A 20,787-nucleotide genomic window follows, 5' to 3' on the forward strand; every position below is an offset into this window, starting at 1 on the left:
TGATTGAATCTGTCTCCACCACCCTTTCAGGCAGTGCATTCCAGATCTTAACCACTTGCTGCGTGAAGAAGTTTTTTCTTATGTCGCCTTTGGTTCTTTTGCCAATCACCTTAAATCTGTGTCCTCTGGTTCTCAACCATTCTGCCAATGGGAACAGTTTCCCTCTATCTACTCTGTCCAGACCCCTCATGATTTTGAACACCTCTATCAAATCTCCTCTCAATCTTCTCTGCTCCAAGGAGAACAACCCCAGCTTCTCCAGTCTATCAATGTAACTGAAGTCCCTCATTCCTGGAATAATTCTCGTAAATCTTTTCTGCACCCTCTCTAAGGCCTTCACATTCTTCCTAAAGTGTGGTGCCCAGAATTGGACACAGTACTCCAGTTGGGGCTGAACCAGTGTTTTATACAGGTTCATCATAATTTCCACACTTTTGTACTCTATGGGCAGGATTTTCATTGGGCCGTGGAGGTGGGATTGGAGGCAAGTAGGGGGTTAAAATTGCAAAAACTGGCGTGCGGGCCCAACCCCGTTTCTATCCCGCCTGCAAGCAATTTTCATTAATTCGTGTCTAATGGTCCTGTCTCTGTCCCACCTCCAAGAGGCGGGATAGGCTGTTAAGGCCCTTAATAAGCACTAAATTGCCTCTATAATGCCATTTTGAAAGGCCTTTGCGATTTTAACCTTTTTCCCACGTGAAACACGCCTGTTCTGAAACACGATGGTGAAACCTGGTGGGAGCACAATTGAATTGCTGACTAGGTAGTGGGTGACATCTGCGCAATGCTGCAACAATACCTGCAGGCCAGAGGACCAGGTGGAGAACCCTTACCAGTGGCCGTCAAAGTCACCACCACACTCAACTTTTTTGCCTCAGGTTCATTCCAGGGATCAGCAGCAGACATCAGCGACATCTCCCAGGCAGCCGCACACACTTGCATCACGCAGGTAACCAATGCCCTCTTTGCCATCGCGCGCAATCACATCTATTTCACCAAGGATCAAGTGTCACGGCGCGTGCGGTTGGATTAGCTAATCTGGCAGGCTTTCCAAGGGTGCAGGGTGTCATTGACTGTACACATATGGCCCTTAATGTACCCCATCGCAATCCAGGTATTTTTGTCAATCGCAAGGGCTTCCACTCCCTTAACATTCAGCTGGTGTGTGACCACAAGAAGGAAATAGAAACATAGAAACATAGAAGATAGGAGCAGGAGTAGGCCATTCGGCCCTTCGAGCCTGCTCCGCCATTCAATGAGATCATGGCTGATCATCCAAATTCAGTACCCTGTCCCTGCCTTCTCCCCATATCCCTTGATCCCTTTAGCCTCAAAAATATATCCAACTCTTTCTTGAATATATTTAATGAACTGGCCTCCACTGCCCTCTGAGGCAGAGAATTCCACAGGTTCACCACTCTCTGGGTGAAGAAATTCCTCCTCATTTCAGTCCTAAATGGCTTACCCCTTATCCTTAGACTATGACCCCTGCTTCTGGACTCCCCGGCCATCCGAAACAGCCTTCCTGCATCTAGTCTGCCCAGACCTGACAGAATTTTATAGGTTTCGATGAGATCCCCTCTCAATCTTCTAAACTCCAGTGAGTATAAGCCCAATCGACACAATCTCTCCTCATATGTCATTCCTGCCATCCCAGGTATCAGCCTGGTGAATCTTCGCGACACTCCCTCCATGGCAAGAACGTCCTTCCTCAGGTAAGGTGACCAAAACTGCACACAATACTCAAGGTGCGGTCTCACCAAGGCCCTGTACAACTGCAGCAAGACATCCTTGTTCCTGTACTCGAACCCTCTTGCTACGAAGGCCAACATACTATTTGCCTTCTTAACCGCCTGCTGCACCTGCATGCTTACCTTCAGCGACTGGTGCACAATAACACCCAGGTCTCTTTGCACTTCCCCTTCTCCCAATCTATTGCCATTCAAATAATAATCTGCCTTCCTGTTTTTGCCACCAAAGTGGATAACCTCACATTTATCCACATTATAGTGCATTTGCCATGTTTCTGCCCAATCACCCAACCTGTCCAAATCGTACTGGAGTTTCACGACATCCTCCTCACAGCTTACCCTCCCACCCAACTTTGTGTCGTCTGCAAACTTGGAGATATTACATCTAGTTCCCTCGTCTAGATCATTAATATATATTGTGAACAGCTGGGGCCCTAGGACCGATCCTTGCGGTACCCCACTAGTCACTGCCTGCCACTCGGAAAACGACCCGTTTATTCCAACTCTTTGCTTTCTGTCCGCCAACCAGTTTTCTATCCAAGTCAATACCTTGCCCCCAATCCCATGTGCCTTAATTTTACACGCTAATCTCTTATGTGGGACCTTATCGAAGGCCTTCTGAAAGTCCAAATACACCACATCCACTGGTTCTCCCTTATCTATTTTACCAGTTACATCCTCAAAAAATTCCAGTAGATTACTCAAGCATGATTTACCTTTTGTAAATCCATGTTGACTTTGTCCAATCCTGTCACTGCTTTCCAAGTGCTCTGCTATTACATCTTTTATAATAGACTCTAGCATTTTCCCCACTACCGATGTCAGGCTTACCGGTCTATAATTCCCCGCTTTTTCTCTACCACCTTTTTTGAATAGTGGGGTAACAATTTTGTATGTTTGTGCCAAGTACCCTGGCAGCTGCCATGACTCCTTCATACTGCGCCAGTCTAGTGTGCCTCCGCTCTTCAGTCCGCCAGACCAACTTAATGGATGGCTACTTGGAGACAATGGCTATCCCCTGAAGACGTGACTAATGACGCCGTTGAGGAGCCCATCCAACAATGCTGAGGAGAGCTACAACTCCAGCCACATGTCCACCAGAGCCATAATCGAGCAAACCATCGGTTTGCTGAAGATGCACTTCAGATGCCTGGATAGATCAGGTGGAGCCCTGCAGTACTCAGCAGCCAGGGTCTCCAGAATCGTCGTGGTTTGCTGTGCACTTCACAACATGGCACAGCGTCGTGGCTTGCAGATTCCTGAGGACCAAGTGGCTCGTCACATATCCTCCTCAGATGAGGAGGCGGAGGAGGAGGAGGAGAGCGAAAACGAACATCTTGCAGAGGCCCATCAACCAGCGGCAGCAGTACGCGAGAACATTGCTGCCCAGGATGCAAGGAATGCACTCATCTTGGCCAGATTTGCTTAGCCTAGCCAATCAAGCACTTTTGCCTCGCAGCTTCTTACCTGAGCATCGACAATGGCCAAGGACCAGCGGATTCCTAGCAATTTGACCACCGTACTGACAATTGAATGTAACCCTAAGCCCTCAATGTGAAAGTCCCATTCGCAAAATGACACACGCCACAACTACAGCAGTAGCCATCAGATTTTTTATTTACATTATTCATCTGATGGCTTTTTCACAGAAAACATCAAATTTCACCCAAGTGACTACCCTTGTGACTATTTGTGCAGTATCTTTCTCTTACGCATGCTCCTACGTGGTGCATCCCCTGTGGCTTGAGCAGATGTGGAGGCCCCCTGCTCACTTTCCTGCTGCTTCTGTCTTGACACCTTTAGCTGGCGCCCTCTGGGGTTGTGAACCTGTGAGGGCTCGGCAACAGTCTGCTGCTCCTGCGGCTGTGCAGGGGTTGAGACGCCGATCTCAGTTGGGTGTAGACTCTGGTGGATCTCTGACCGAGGGCTCTGCAGTGGCATGGAAGTGTGAGCGCTTCGAGAGGAGCCCCCACTTCCCTGATGTCTGCCACCAACTTCCCTCTCATGGGTCAGGTCCCCCTCAGCGCTTGCAAGTGGCTTGAGAGCACCTTGCTGCACGTCAGAGGGGCCATGGGGACCCGTATCTGCACTGGCAGTCCTACTCAAAAGGACTTCCATGAAGGTCAAGTTTCTCTGTTCAATAGATGACTATCGCTCGTCCAGAGATGTCATTCTATTCTGAACACTCACCATGTTTTCTGCACTCTGGCGACTTATCACCTCCAGGGAGGTTGCCATCCTTTCCATGGTGATGCGTTCATGCGCCATTGACTCCACAAAGACTCTGCTCATGTTCGCTATGGACTCCTCCATTCGCTCCACACTCGCAGTGACCCTGGAGACAAAACCTGCCCGAGACTTCTGCATCTGTTCCTGGAGTTCCAGCACCGCTGATCTTATGGATGGACCCAGAGGCAGAGGGTCAACATGCAGCTGAGCTGAGCTGGCAGAGTCCTGCGCCCTCCGACTAGGACTCTCCACTGCTGTCCCTGTCTCCACAATCTGCTGATGCTCACTTGTGAGCTGTGATACACCAGGTGACAACACTACTCTATGTCCCGAAGGTCACACCGAGTTGTGAGTGTCTGCGCTGGTGCTGGGTGCGCTGAATTCTGCTGACGCTGCGCCCTCAGAGGTTGCAGCTTCCTCTGAGGAGTCTTGAGGCTCATGCTGTTCCTCCTGGCTAGTGGGAACGGGTGCTTGCGATGGTCCTATGGGGGAGTAAAGGAAAGAGTCAGAGATGTGATGCCAAGGTTACATGCACATTGCATATTGCAGATGATCATTAGTCCATCTGTTAGAGCTTCAGAATCATTATCAGCGACTCATGCAATGTCAATGAGAGAGATGAGAACTATTCTGTCACCAGCTTGCTGTGATGCACCCCTCTGTCCGTCCCCCACTTGCGCATCTTCCTCCACTCCTACGATCTCCAGGACCGCCTCTTCCCAGGGGGTGAGGTGGGCTACTGAGGGTGGCCCTCCTCCTGACCTCGCTCTTTCTCGCTTATTGTGAGCTCTCTTTTCCTGCAATGAGGGAGACAAGTGGAGGTTGAGTGAGAATGAAGGAGTGAGTGTAGAGAATCCATAGCATAGATACTTAGAAGGAGACAAAGATGGAGTGAGGTGGCAAGACCAAGGGCCCTCCCTGTGTGTTGTCAGTTGTTTTCATAACATCACAGTGATAGGGAGTGTGAGGGCTGCATAGTCGAATAGTTAGGTGAATGTGACCATAGAGAGAGAGGGAATGGGTAAGGGTGCATGGATGTCAGTGTCAAGTGGGATGTGGAGGAAGAGATTGCTAAAGCTGAGTGCTGGTGAGGAAAGGCAATGGGGATCAGATTGAGGGTGATGGGAAATTCATACTCACTTTTCCAGTGCGCAGAAGGTCATGAAATCTCTTCCTGCACTGAAGCCAGGTTCTGCGGGTTAGTGATAATGAGTTGACCTCCTCTGCCACCTGGATCCACACAGCCTTGGTTTGCTGGGGAGGCTTCTTCCTCCCTGAAGAAGGGAAGAGCACCTCTTTATGAGCTCTTGCTCCCTCAACTAAAGCCTGCAGGGCAACGTCATCGAAGCGGGGTGCAGACCTCGGTCTCTCGCTGGTCATTCTGCCTCCAGGTCCCTGTAGCATGACAGGCCAAAAGGTTGGCAGTCTGCTGAAGAAGCAAGGCTTTTTGCAGACCTTAAATGCAGCAGCAATGATGACGTCATCGGAGGCAACTTTCAGACTGGAAAAACTCATTTGCCATGGGTTCCCACACGTTGGAACTCAATTGGCCAATTAAGTTAAAATCGCATCAATCTCCCACATCGATTTAGATTCGGGTGGATAACGCGAAATGCGGATTATACGACCCCAGCCCACCCCTGAATTAAAATCCAGCCCTATACCTCTATTGATGAAGCCCAGGATCCCGTAAGCCTTTTTAAATGCTTTCTCAACCTGCCCTGCCGCCTTCAACGATTTATGCACACATACCCCCAGGTCTCTCTGTTTGTGCACCCCCTTCAGGATTGTACCATTTAGTTTATATTTCCTCTCCTCATTCTTTCTAACAAAATGTATCATTTCACACTTTTCTGCGTTAAATTTCATCTGCCACGTGTCCACCCATTTCACCAGCCTGTCTATGTCTTCCTGAAGTCTATCACACTCCTCCTCACTGTTCACTATACTTCCAAGTTTTGTGTCATCTGCAAATTTTGAAATTGTGCGTCCAAGCCATCAATATATATCAAGAAAAGCAGTGAAAAGAACCGACCCCTGGGGAACACCACTGTGTACCTTCCTCCAGTCCGAAAAACAACCGTTCACCACTACTCTCTGTTTCCTATCACTTAGCCAATTGCGTATCCATGCTGCCACTGTCCCTTTTATTCCATGGGCTTCAACATTGCTGGCAAGCCTATTATGTGGCACTTTGTCGAACACCTTTTGGAAATCCATGTACACTATGTCAACTGCATTACCCTCATCAACCCTCTTTGTTACCTCATCAAATTACTCAATCAAGTTAGTTAAACACGATTTGCCTTTAACAAATCCGTGCTGGATTTCCTTAATTAATCCACATTTGTCCAAGTATCTGTTAATTTTCTCCCTGATTACTGTTTATAAAAGCTTCCTCACTACCGAGGCCAAACTGACTAGCCTGTAGTTGCTGGGTTTATCTTTACACCCTTTTCTGAAAAGTGGTGTAACATTTGCAATTCTCCAGTCCTCTGACACCACCCCCGTATCTAAGGAGGATTGGAATATTATGGGCAGTACCTCCGCGATTCCCTCCCCCAATTCCCTCAGCATCCTAGGATGCATCCCATCCGCTCCTGGTGATTTATCTACTTTGCTTTACAGTTACTGAAACCAAAATTAACAAGGATATTGCCTGGCACAAATGGCATCAATGAGTTGGGTCAGACTCATGAACTCATGAGGATTTAAAATGAAAAAGTTGATGCATACTTTTAACACTGAAAACCAATGTGAATAAGCATGTTAATGCAGACCCTGGTGTCAATTAGCTATCAGCTGCCTCTTGCTTTTATCTACTGAACCAGGCTGATTGTAGCAAAAAATGGCATGAATGAGATGCTTTGAAAAGTTTCATAATGAATTCCTGAAGTTATTAATACCCATTTATATTGCATAAGTTATTCAATTGGAAGAGTTTTGCAATATTTTCGATGCTTATACTACAGGGCAGATTCAGAAATTTAGCGGCAACACCAGAACAAATGTGCATGGGCAGGGTTTGCACATGAATAGTGTCTTTAAAATCACTTTTACAACTTTACCATTCTGGTTGCTGAGCTTCTCCAGTGTTAGGGATGGCCTATGCAGAGAGCAATCTGAAAATCGCATTGCTGCCTTGTGTGGGCTGACACCAGTGTTCCCCCTAATTGTTTTTTGGGTGTACGGCTGACACATGTCCAGAATAAAAGGGCAACCCTGGTGTCCATCCCTGTATGATGCTGGTGCGGCTTTGCCTCCTGAGGTAGGGAGTAAAACCATGTTGCGAGGTAGTTTTCACTGCCTCTGGAAGCATGCATGTTTGCAAGACCATGAGATAATTACTGATGAGGAAGACTGTTTGATCCATCTTAATTTATCCATCAGAGAGATCCTAATGTAGTTCAGCATCCTATTGACTTTGTTGATTGCTGCTCTGCGCTAGTTGGGCATGTTTAGCATAGAGTAGATGAAGACTCCCAGGTCTCTTTCAGCTTTACCCTTAGCTACTTTAATGTCATTCATGGATTACACATGCCATCTATTTTTCCTTCCTACGTGTAACACTTCACACTTGTTTGGATTAAATTTAATTTGCCGCTGTTCTACCTGTTTACATGTCTTGTTCAGCTCACTCTATAATTTCTGAAATGCCTCTTTCCAATTTTGTTGGTCCTCCTAATTTGGTATAATCTGAAAATTTGACCAGTTTGCATTGATTTTCTGTACCCAGGATGTTTATGTAAATTAGAAACAGTTGTGGTCCCAGCACTGAGCCCTACAGCACTCCACTCCACTCCACGCAGTACTTCCTACCCCACCCGCACCCCCCCCCACCCACTCAGACATAACATTCTCTAACGAGTACTCTGTGGCGTACCGATCACAGAAAGGACACAATCCGCTTTCCGTTCCGTAGACTATAAATCAGGCGTCATGCCTTTAAGAAGGATCACACCTTTAAGAAACTCGATCTGCAACATAGTTAAGCCCAGAGCGGGGGAGGAGGAGTTGAAGCTGTGCACTGATGAAAGGCAGTCGTACTTTGTGTAGTCTCTGACTCCATTTTGTGTTCAGCATGAAGCCTCAACAATTAAACCTTTTCTGTTGAACCTCTCCGAGTTCAGTATTTTTTGCTAGGAGTACGTAGACTCCTACAACTCATTGTTTTCTATCCTTTAACCAGTTTCTTATCCATTCCCAGGGTTTACCTGAATCCCCATAGCCCTTCGTGGGGAATTTTATCAAAAGTCTTTTGGAGGTCAAAGTAGATCACATCATAGGACTTTCCACCGTTCACTTGGGCTGTCACTTCCTCAAATAAGTCAGGGAGGCTGGTCAGGCAGGTTGTTCCCCTTCAGAATGCATGCTGACTGCTGCTAATTAGGTTATTACTGTATAGATGATCCTCCAGTTTGCTCCTGATAATCGATTCCATGTTGTCTCAGTTATATTGGAGCACAGGAGCGATAGCACTGTCATACAAATGGGCTATTGGACTCTTTCAGATTTGAAGCTAATTCTTATATGTTAGGATACTAAAATAGACTGGCACATACTAGAATCATTAGGCTGATTGTTTTCTAAATACTAGCTAACCTGCGGCACTGCTCACCGGTAGTCTGGAATCTGGCGCATGGTGTGATTTTTAGATACTAACCTCGCCTGTCCTCTTAAGGCTACTGATCAAATGAACTAGTCGGAATAGGCACAACTTGAGGGCAATCAGTTGCTGCCTCAAGTTTTTCTAGCTTGGCGACTGCTTGAGTCCTTTCCTGAGGAAGTAGCCAGGATATCTGAAGATCACAAAAAAACAGGAAATGACAGGATTTCTTTTCTTTCTGTGTATATATTTTAGACTATTCAGTTGCAATTTGATCAAAATTTGAAATATGGAATGTAGCACTGAAAGTGTGATATCTGAGGTGTGACAGACATGCTAGAAGCAAGACTTTTATGCAGATAGATATTTCACGTTAAAAATTAAAGTCAAGTTTAAATGTAATTTAAATGTAGAGATGAAGGCCACAGAATTCCTTAGTGCCAGTAATTATGACCATCTTGGTGAGGGTGATAGCGCGGGCGGTACGTGCATGCGCCAGCAGTATGCAGAGAAGGCAGATCATGACGTCTTGTCAGCGTGTAATGCGCGTTCTACCATTTTTGATGTAGCCGCTCCATTCAACACCCTCTCCTAAACACACAGAGCTGAACGTGCGTTCAGCTGCACAAGGGACTCCCCCACCAGTGCTACTTAACGGGATACATCCAACTTGCAGATAAGTTGATTATTGCTTTTTTAGTGGCTCTTGCAGAGTTTTTATGAATACTGGGTTGCTGGAAGACATTTAAAAAGTTGTGAAAGTGTGCAGGGAGTGCTGCTGGATGTTGGGAAGGTGTTGGCTGCTACTGGAAGGCCTCTGCATACACCACTTGCTCCCAATCCTGGGGGCTCTAGTTGCAGGCCCTTTGTGTTGCAGCATGACAGGGAGATGGAGCAGGGGCAGTGAAGAAGACAAGCTGCTTGCAGAGGGAGGAGGAGGAGACAGAGGAGGACTCTGAGCAGGAGGTCTTACCCACCTAGGGTCTTCAGGGAGCACTACCTGCACCTAAGCCAGGGGCAGTGTGTTCGGCCACTCTGCTTCACCAAGGAGGTGATCACAGAACTTTGCCACCTCCTGCAACCAGACCCGCAGCCTCAGAGCAGGGCACGACGGCTCTGCCAGTGGCCCTCAAGGTGATCGTGGCCCTGATTTTTTTCACCAGTGGATACTTCCAGACTGGAACAGGCAACATAGCAAGCATCTTGCAGTTCGCCATCCATCGCTGCATCTGGGAAGTCACAAAGGCTCTGTACACTAGGAGAGGGACTTCATTGTCTTCTCTCTAAACAGGAGGAGCACACATGTGGCTTTGCCAAGATATCGGGCTTCCCATAGTGCAGAGTGACATCGACAGTACACACATGGCTTTGCGGGCGTTGCATGTCAATGGTGAGATGTTCTGTAGCCGCAAAGGGTACCACTCACTTAATGTGCAGTTGGTATGTGACCATGCCCAATGCATCATGATGGTGAATATCTGGTATCCTGGCAGCAGCCATGATCAATGTTGGAGCTCCCGTGCAGCCGGCTTTCCCACTTTTAAATGGAAAAAACCCGCATGCGCCAAATTTTGAATACGCCGCACAGCCCGTTAAAAGGGCCGTGTGGTCCAAAAATAAACTAGAGGGAACATTGGTCATGATGCCTTCATCCTGTGCCAGTCCGCTGTGCCAGCAATCTTCTAGTCACCACTTCGAACCCAAGGGTGGCTGCTGGGCGACAAGGGCCATCCGCTCTACACCAGGCTGATGACTCCCCACCGCAACCCCACCACTTGTGGCCAGCAATCATATAATCAGTGCCATGCTGTCACGAGGAACCTCATCAAGCAGACCATCAGGGTGCTGAAACAATGGCTCCGCTACCTTGATCACTCGGGAGGAGCCCTCCAGAACTCGCCGGAGCGGGTGTCCCAATTTGTGGTGGTCTGCTGCGTCCTCCACAAATTGGCCGTCATGAGGGCACAGTCCTTGCCACCACGGATTCCGCAACCACATGAGGAGGAGGGAGGGAGGAGGCAGCCTGCACATCCACGTTCCGGCTGCTAGTGAGCGCATCATCAGACTCTGGTTCCCCAGAATGAAAGCCCAGATCCCCACTGCTCAAGACTTCCCCACCTTACCATCCCTCTGTAACGGAACATCACAACGTCCTCTTGGCCACAAAGCTGAAATGAGAGCCACCACAAAACAAACATTACAAACCACATTTATAAATCATTCAATCCAATACCACATAATAAAGTCAACTAATTACCCTTGTGCATTCCCTTAGGGCCTGTCTTCCATGTGCCTTTGCCTGTCCTAGTGCTCCTGTGCAGTGTTAACCCAGTGGCTGCAGCATGGCTGGTAGAAGGATGCTGACTTTCAGTGGGGGAGACTGCAGATGACCTTGCAGGACGACCTCGACCAGCTCTGGGCCTAGAAGTCCCGCCTCAGCGTGGGTGGCAGCAGTCTGGGCTGACTGGCTGATGAGCAACAGCAAGGGCACTGGCGGAGTGACAGTGGTGTCATTCTGAGAGAGGACAGCAGATTCATGCTCCACGAAGCCACTGCCAGTCCCCGGGACGACGCCTCAGTAATCCTAGTAATCTATTGAAGGACAGATTGCTGGAATGCATGACACTCTGAAAGCCCCTTTCCACACTGGTAAACGCAGACACAGTGGCAGCAGTCTGAGTTTGCGTGGCAGCAAGCTGAGCCTACATGAGAGCAGTCTGAGCTTCCACTGCAGCACTCAGACGTTGGGTCGCTTCCTCTTGTGCTGTAATAGAAGCTGAGACATCGCCCATCAGACCCTGCATCATGGTTGGATCCACAAGTGTTCTAATGGAATTGCCCATCACTTCCATCCTGGAAATTATGGGCTCCAAGCTCTGCGCAAAGCCCTGTGCAAGGTTGGAGCTGGACTACTCCATGCTCCTTGACAGTATCAAGAGGCTCTCTGGCAGGCATGCCAATGCACCAAGCATTTCTGTGTGCATGCCCATCACCCTTCTTCTGAAGACTTCCCCATCGAAGTCCTCATCTGAGTCATCTGCAGCAGAACTCGTGTGTGGCCTCTTCCTCCGGGAAGCTGGTACCTGCGCTACCCTTGCCTCCTGCCCTGGCTGCAGGCCACTCGTGCCCGGTGACTCGCCACTTGCAGATCCCACCTCTATACTACCCTCTAAAGTGGTTTCTTCTCTATTACTCTCCTCTTGCTCTTCCTGCATTGGCTGGGAAGCTTGGTATCTGAAAGGAGAAAGGCACAAGGGTAGGATTGTGGTGATGGGAGGGGGAAGCAAAATGTGCATGCTTACACCATCAGCAGCTTGTAAGTGAGGAGATCGTGGGATGAGGGGGAAGTGGTATGTGAAAAGGAGGATTAGGTATGAGCAAACCGTCATCTTCAATGGTTTCAGCCTAGCCAATCACCACAGCCCCAGTGACACCCCCTCCAATAATGTTGAGCAAGGTCTCCATCGTGGTATGGTTATGCAGGCTCGTCTGTGCTCCTTCGTGTAGCCCCTGCTGCCTCCTGTTATGTGCCACCTTGAACTGCAAGAGAGAGGGAAGTGTGTCATTGAGTGTGGTGCAATGTGTTTGGGTGATGTGCCTGTCATGGTTGAATAGCTGGCAGTGTGTGCAAGGTGTGAGATGTGGGAGTGAGGCTTGCAGCAGTGAGGTGAAGCTAAGAATGTGAGGTATGAGTTGTGATTGATAGAGATTATTGGTAGGTGAGTGATGGGGAGGGGGGCGGTTGTGCATTGAGCAGTGTGTGAGTCTAGTGGTACACTTGTTCGGAGGCTGCTTTTGAAGATGCAATCATTGACCTTGAACACTCGTGTGAGGTCATTAAACTTCTTTCGGCACTGGATCCAGTTCCTCGGGGCAAGACTGCTGGCTGTGACTGCTTCAGCTATCTTTTCCCACTACTTTCTGACTGAGTCTGGAGGGCCTCCTGGCTCCTGCGGATAGAGGACCTGTCTCCTCCATTCTACCCCCTGCACTATGGCCTCCAGTGTTGCGTCGGAGTACCTAGGTGCCCTTTCTCTGCCCTGCTGAGCCATAACTGCCTGACAGTTGCCTTCACAACCAGTTCAGTGAGGTGCTGAATGCAGAATACACCTCCCCTTTAAGAGGTGCAGACTGTGTTTAAAAAGTGGAGGTTAGCATTAAATAGAGCTAGCCTTGCACAAACTTGGGCCCCCTGCTGAGCGCTCAGCCACTCAGCAGTGTTGTCAGCGCTGGGCTACACGCATCAATCATGTTAATTAGCAGGCAGCACGAATGTTGCGTCCCTGTACTACTTTCAACAGGCGCAGTCCAATTGGCATCGCAATCATTGTGCCCGTTTTCAGGCCTAATCGAATTTTTAGCCCAAATTTTCCAGGGCTCTGCAAAGATCACGGAGTCTGTAACAAGAGTACATTGGTGAACATGTTACTTTATTACTGAGTACTGGAAACTGCATCCCTGTGTCTTGAGCATGTCCCTCCCTGCCTTGGCTTCTCCCATTAATTTGCATGTTGCCTATCCTGACAGTTTTCTTTTGTGGGTGATCTGTGACAAGCCCTGTGTGTGGAGATCTTGTCCTTGTGTCAATGTGCCATACAGCTTCTGTAATAAGTATCATCATGGCTCAATGCAGTGTGCAACCTTTGCAGCTGCTCTCCCAGAGGGTATAGCAAATGGCCGTTTGTATTAAGACCAAGACTTATATGCAAGAAGAGTACACATGTATGCTAAAATGAGTACATGTTCCTTGGTACTTCTCCTGATGCCATAAAATGTCTTCCTTATTCATTCCCGGGTCCTTTACACAGCGTTCACTCTTTGGGCAATCTCTTCCCAGGCAGCGTGACCCTCTGATTTTCAGGTGAGGCCTTTTCAGTTGTGGAGGAAAATCCCCTTTTGCCTCACCTCCATCATGAGCAGCTCCAAGGCATCAGAGCTGAATAATGGTATCTTCAGTGGCCATCGTCTCAGCAAACCCTCGCAGTGTCCTGGGGCTCCAAAATCCTGCCGGGAAGTCATAGGCCTAGAAATTCAGTATAGCCACGTTTGGGGCGCTACAGCCGGGCGTTCGCTAAATTTAGCGCCTGGCGCAACTTAGCGCCACCTTCGCTGATATTCAGTTGCATCACCCCAAGAGGTTGCTGCTGCGCTAAAGCAGGCGATGCATGACTATCATAAGGCGCTAACACCGAGGGCGGGCGCAGCGCAGGTGCGGCGAGTTTCTGAATGAAGGCAGACACGCTGGCGCCGGTCAGCTCTTAAAGGGGTAGGGTCGACTTGTTTGGCTGCCATGCCCTGCACACTGCAGCCCTGAAGCAAGGCCTGACCATTGCTGGTTCATCAGTTCTACGCCCTGGACCATGGGGAAGCCCGCTATTCTTCCAAATCCCATTGCACGCTCTTGCTGCTTGTCCAGGGTCATGGGGAAGGAGATGCACTGACGTCTCCTTCTGAAAAGGGCATTGTTCACCTGGCGGATGCAGCAATGTACCGCGAACTGGGAGATGTTGGCAATGTCCCCAGTAACGGATTGGAAGGAGCCGGTGGCATAGAAGTTGAGAGCCACCCTTTCTTGAACAATGGTGTCACATTTGCCACTTTCCAATCCTCAGGCACCTCCCCCGCATCTAGGGAAGATTGGAAAATTATGGCAAGTCCTTCCGCTATCTCCTCCCCCAATTTCCTTAGCAACCTGGGATGCAAGCCATCTGGACCAGGCGACTTGTCCACTCTAAGCATACCCAGCATTTCTAGTACATCCTGTCTATCAAGTTTTTTTTAATTCATTGATGGGATGTGGGCGTCGATGGCTAGGCCTGCATTTAGTGCCCATCCCTAATTGCCCTTGAGAAGATGGTGGTGAGCCGCCTTCTTGAACCGCTGCAGTCCATATGGTGTAGGTACACCCACAATGCTGTTAGGAAGGGAGTTCCAGGATTTTGGCCCAGCGACAGTGAAGGAACGGCGATACAGGTCCAAGTCAGGATGGTGTGTGGCTTGGAGGGGAACTTGTAGGTGGTGATGTTCCCATGCATCTGCTGCCCTTGTCCTTCTAAGTGGTAGAGGTCGCGGGTTTGGAAGGTGCTGTTGAAGGAGCTTTGGCGAGTTGCTGCAGTGCACCTTGTAGATGGTACACACTGCAGCCACAGTGCGCCGGTGGTGGAGGGAGTGAATGTTGAAGGTGGTGGATGGAGTGCCAATCAAGCGGGCTGCTTTATCCTGAATGGTGTCGAGCTTCTTGAGTGTTGTTGGAGCTGCACTCATCCAGGCAAGTGGAGAGTATTCCCTCACACTCGTGACTTATGCCTTGTAGATGGTGGAAAGCCTTTGGGGAGTCAGGAGGTGAGACACTCGCCGCAGAATTCCCAGCCTCTGGCCTGCTCTTGTAGCCACAGTATTTATATGGCTGATCCAGTCTTTCCGTTTCCTATTGATAACCAACCAGCATTTAAGCCTCACTTTCTGTGCACATTTTCAGTGTGCGGGGTGCTCATTTGAATGAGGGATTGGGGTTTGAGTCAAATAATTGGCCAGATCAGCTTCCCTTATAGCATGCACAGTTTCACATGCACCATGGGCTTGCACTCCCCTGCCCCTCACCTCCCAATTTTTCCAGATTCAAAAAACTTGAACTGTGACATGCACTTGCTTATGGTTATGTGTCACTATAATTAAGTAACTATTGTTATCTACTAGATTGTTTAATTATATTAGTTTAATTCTTATTACTCGCTATAGTGAGTGTGTTTGAGTTCTAGTTGCAGCTGCTTATTATAAAGTAGTGGAGAACAGAAAGCCAGAGTCTATGATTAAAAAATAGAAAATATTGGAAATACACATTTTACAGGTTCAACAATGTTGCATTTAGCAGAGCGACAGCTCATGTCCGATTTGCACATGCTGCCGCTAAATTTGCCACAGCCTTAATTTTAGGTGACTGTGGGGCCCATCTGAAAGGAGCATAGGTTTCATTTCAATATAGGAAAAGGACAGGTTACCTTTTGGATGTAAACCCTTGTCTTATTTCATGATGGACATTGTGTGTATTTCTAGCATGTTCTGTCTTTACTTTGGATTTCCAGAATTGGTTATTTTTCTTTTAGGTCAGAACCTGTAATATGTAAGAGTAAAAATAACTCCTGTAGAAGTACTGACTGTTGTACAGGGTCAAAACACCAAGAGCTGGAATTGTCGCTTAACAGAATTCTCTTCCAAAAAGAAATCCCACCAAAAATAAGCAAACCGATAAATCATTTGCCTTAATGGTGCCTGGGACATGTTAAAAGGGTCAGCAGATGCCTGGTCTCATGGTGGATCAATGCAGGATCTTCTGTTTATTCATTAGTGATGAAATCCAATCAAATCTTTCTTTCATCCATCAGAAAATGTTTCCACTTCCATCAGGAATGTAGGAGATCAAGTGAGGTAATTTTAGAGTTCTTAAGAGTCACTAGATAGTCTTTACCAACTGAAGATCATTTTTTAAATTTTAAGTGCTTCAGACTAATGCTAGCAATAGTGACAGGATGTTAGGGTAGACTAATAAGTCCGTCTTTCTGTAATTGTGAATCAATGTGAGTTCAGGGTTGTTAGAAGAATGCTGCGGACAGTTGCAAAAATGATTACTTGCAGTAGCTCAGATGCATTTAGTGTTAAGAGATTTGATCAACAGCAGGCTAGGCAGACAAAACATTGATTGTACTGTTTCATTGTTATTAATGAAAGGTGAGTGGCAGATTTAGAAAAAGATATATTTCCCTTCACGCTCTATTAAGGCCATTAAAATACAACATCAGCAAAGTGCTTGTGAAATCATTGTACTGGTAATTGTTGTACTCTTCTTCTTCTTAGGCAGTCCCTCGGAACAGAGGATGACTTGCTTCCACATTAAAAATTAGTTCGCAGGTGACTGATGAGTTCAATGTGGGACCTACAGTCTCTGTCACAGGTGGGGCAGACGGTGGTTGAAGGGGCAGGTGGGTGGGGTGCTTGGGTTGACGTGCGCTCCTTGCGCTGCCTGCGCGTGGCTTCCGCTTGCTCCCGACGAAGAGACTCGAGGTGTTCGGCGCATACTCGGATGCTTCTCCTCTACTTTGGGCCAGGGATTCCCAGGTGTTGGTGGGGATGTTACACTTTTTCAAGGAGGCTTTGAGGGTGTCCTTGAAGCATTTCCTCTGCCCACCTGCGGCTCTCTTGCCATGCCGGAGCTCCGAGTAGAGCGCTTGTTCTGGAAGTCTCGTATCGGGCATGCGGACAATGTGACCCGTCCATCGGAGCTGATCAAGCGTGGTCAGAGCTTCGATGCTGGGGATGTTGGCCTGAGCAAGAACATCCCCTTGGTGCGTCTATCCTGCCAATGGATTTGCAGGATCTTGCGGCGGCAGCGTTGGTGGTACCTCTCCAGTGCTTTGAGGTGCCTGCTGTACATGGGCCATGTCCCTGAGGCATACAGCAGGGCGGGTATCACTGCTGCTCTGTAGACCATGAGCTTAGTGCTGGGTTTGAGGTCCTGGTCTTCAAACACTCTCTTCCTCAGGCGACCGAAGGCTGCACTAGCACACTGAAGGCAGTGTTGGACTTCGTCATCGATGTCTGCCGTTGTTGACAGTAGGCTCCTGAGGTATAGAAAGTGGTCCACTTTGTCCAAGGCTTTGTCGTGGATATTGATAATCGGGGGGCAGTACTGTGTGACGGGGGCAGGTTGATAGAGGACCTTTGTCTTGCAGATGTTTAGTGTAAGGCCCATGCTCTCATATGCTTTGGTGAAGGTATTGATGATGGTTTGGAGTTTGACTTCCGAGTGAGCGCAGACGCAAGTTGTATTAGTGAAACTCCAGCAGTCTTACTGACAGGTTGCTAGGCAGGCTGTAAAGAGCAGTTTTGATCTATCCAATATTGGCTTTTACCTTTTTTCTCCAAGAATCAATTTTAAATTGTCTTGAATACTGTTTAATTTGTTGCTAAGTCGGCCTAACTACAAAAATGAGCATTGCAAATAGCACACCTTTCCTCAAAAACAGTATTCATGGAGAAGACTGTAGAAATCATTCAGATGTAATGGAAAGAATACAACTGATTGTATAGAGCTGAAATCGAAACTCTATTAGTGAAGACTTTGATGAAGATTCAGCTTTCCTGGCTCTTAGATTGTGTACTTACGTGCACAATTTCTATCTATCTGTTGAACAAAAAAGCAAAAGACTTATGTGACTCAGTTGACAATTCCACCCACCGCCCCCCTGCCCGCCGCCCAAAAGAAAACATAATGGGCTGGATTTTGCTGTAGAAGTAACAGTGAGGCTAACAGCACTCACCATTATTAAAGTGTAAATCGGACAGCAATATTTCACATTAAAGTAAATATTCTAATTTACACTTCCTGGTTCAGACTCTGCACGGCTCATTAACAAGTCTTCAATCTGATTCGTTAAGAAGATAAACAGTTGCTTGTCCTGTTCATCCAGGTCCTAGATGCTCTGTAAAGGCTGCTGCACCAAAATGGCTATCTAATCATAGTAAGTTGCAGTGCAAAATCCCATAGAAAGTCTGTGGGCAAGTGTAAGTGTAATAAACGGCTGGCACAATTTGTTTGCCACTGAGAGCAAAATCCGGCCCATTATTGAGCTGCTTCAACCTCTGTGCTCTCCAAAATGAGCGGCTTACAAACCTCAAAGGTATAAGAGGGGGCAGGTCAATGGCAAATGCTGTTCAGTGTAGATAAATGTGAAGTAGTACACTTGAGGGAAAAGAACAGAGAGTGAAATATACCCTTAATAGAAAATTCTCCATGGACTGGAGGAATGGAGCAATCTAAGGGTAAATGTACATAGATCTTTAAAAGGAAGATGCAGATGGAAAAGAAGAGCAAATGGAATTGTGGCTTTATAAAGAAGGGTATTGAATACAAAGGCAAGGAGGTGATGATGAATCTGTACAAGACATTTGGGATCATGTCATTTTTGGCACAGGTGGAAAACTGGCAGTTACGGATCACTTGCCACCTTGCCCAGTTTTCCTTTCCATTGACCAGTTGGTTGGGCCACAGTAGAGTATTGTGTGCAGTTTTGGGCATCCCATTATAGAAGGGATATTAGGGCCAAGGAACAGATGGAAAGTAGATTCACTTGGATGATAGAGATGAGAGGATATGGTTATGATGAGAAATTTGAATAATTATTGCTGTATTTACAGAAGCAGAGCAGGCTAAAGGGGGAATATTTTCCTGCCAATGTAGGATGCTTCCTGTGTTAATCGTTAGGCATCTTTTTTTAGCAGCAAGAGAGGTACGCTCAAGCAGAGACTAGCGACCACTAAAGACCGCTCCTCCTTTTCTAATTTCCCAGCCTGCTGCTGCTTCTTATTGGGCCTATTTGATGGCCAGTGGAACCACACCCCACATTTTCTGCTGCTTCTAATGACTGTTCTTGGCGACACAAAAAAAGTTGGGCTTTGGATCTTTTTTGAGGCACAGAGTACCCTGCCCCTGCTACTAACAGAAAGTTATCAGTATAAAGATACCGCTTATTATACACATTGGTTTAATTATTTCTTACCATTTCAAATTTGTTTCAAATAGGTGGCAGGTCCCCATAATCGAATCGTATTAGTTGTATCACATGATCATATTAGGTTTTATTTCACAGCATGATGTAGAAAGTCAGAGGATACCATACAGGTCTGAGTGTGACGGCAGTTTTAAACAATTGGTGGACACGGCTCCATGACTCAAGTGTGTGTGAGCTTCTCTTTTTACCTTTTTTGTTCAACTGTTGTGACCTATGTCTAAACATTAGGAGCAGATTTGTAAGAATCCGCTGCCAGCACAGGTCAGAGGTAGTGTTAGAACATTAGAGCCCCAATTCTCTGACCCAGGCTCAGTGCTAGCAAGGCCCTGTGCTAGCAGCAGAGTTCCCCAAAATCGACCCTATATTTTGTTTCTCAGTGATGTGTATTTTAATTGCTTCTTTCCTAATTTCATTCTAAAAGCATTTTCTCTTCAATTACTTTATCACCTAATGCAGTCTTCCAATTAATCCTCTGTGATCTCTTCTCCCAGAATTAGCATTTCATTTTCTGAAGTCTGGCACTCTAATTGTAATTGTCCTTAATTCTCTTCAGTAATTCACATCCTGTATTATGATCATGTACTGAAATGTTGAGATTTAATGGTTTAATTACTTTCTTTCTAATTAGTAAATAATGGGTTTGTTCAGTTCAAATTAAATAGTTCTTATAATGTGATATTAATCTATGTAAATGTACTGTAAATAAAACATTCTATAGAGATCTGTGGTATAATTGGTAGATTCAGTTCTTGTGAACAATCATTATGAAGTCTGAAACAACATTGTTGGTGAGTGTTAACAGGCTATTCATCTCGTGGATCTCAGTAAAATTAGGCTGTAAAGATGCTTGGAACCAGACTGCTGGTATTGTGCCCTGCGCATCTTAGGATAAGAAAATTAGATCATCACTAAGGCTGTTACAACAGTTAAATAGAATAGATAACATTGAGCTCCCATTAAAATGATATGAACCATCAACTGTCCGATTAACGGATCTCTGCAGGCGGTTCACATCTGCACTTAATTAAAAGTTAACAATGTGTATGTTACTGTAAGTAAAACCATCCCAAATCTCAATACTGACTATGCAAGAAGAAACTGTCCTTCACCTGATCTGCAAAACTTTGTTCACCTCTGTGTGCAGGGTTCAAATTCAATTTGACCAGCTTGTCTTATGTAAAGCCGTTAACCCTATAGATTTGCCACAGCTTCTCCCAGAGAATGTCGAGTATAGAGTGACAGTAAGTAAACCTTACAACATGGTCTGTGTGCAACCCCGGCAACTGATTTTTGGAAGTGGTAGTGGAGTTAAGGGGCTGAATGTTGAAGCCACATGCCGCGCATGCTCCGTCTAGTATCAGCTGGCCGTCTAGCCAAAGAGGCCCTGGAAATGTAAGTTTTAAATTGCTTTTGTTGACCAGAAGGCGCAGGAGTGCAAAAAACTGCGAATATACTGCGACTGCACCTGGCCCATGTGCACTCGTCAACTCCCCTCCCCTCCCAGGAACTACCTGCAGGTAGCACCCACGTCCCAGCCAGCTGAAATTCCTGTGACCCAAAACCAGCGAGCTACCTTGGAGCACCCATTTGGTGTCCGCAGCTCGCTGGTCAAATTCAGATGAGGCTGAGGTCTCAA

The 20,787-nt window shown here is 47.0% G+C and overlaps 1 protein-coding gene across 1 annotated transcript in view; it reads left to right on the forward strand.

Moving 5' to 3' along the window:
* st8sia4 (ST8 alpha-N-acetyl-neuraminide alpha-2,8-sialyltransferase 4) overlaps positions 1 to 20,787 on the forward strand; it is an 87,633-nt gene that overhangs the window by 60,642 nt on the left and 6,204 nt on the right. The window lies entirely within an intron of this gene.

Source organism: Somniosus microcephalus, chromosome 1 (assembly GCF_052327205.1).
Source record: "Somniosus microcephalus isolate GS21.2 chromosome 1, FLI_Smic_1.0, whole genome shotgun sequence".
Taxonomy (NCBI): Eukaryota; Metazoa; Chordata; class Chondrichthyes; order Squaliformes; family Somniosidae; genus Somniosus; species Somniosus microcephalus.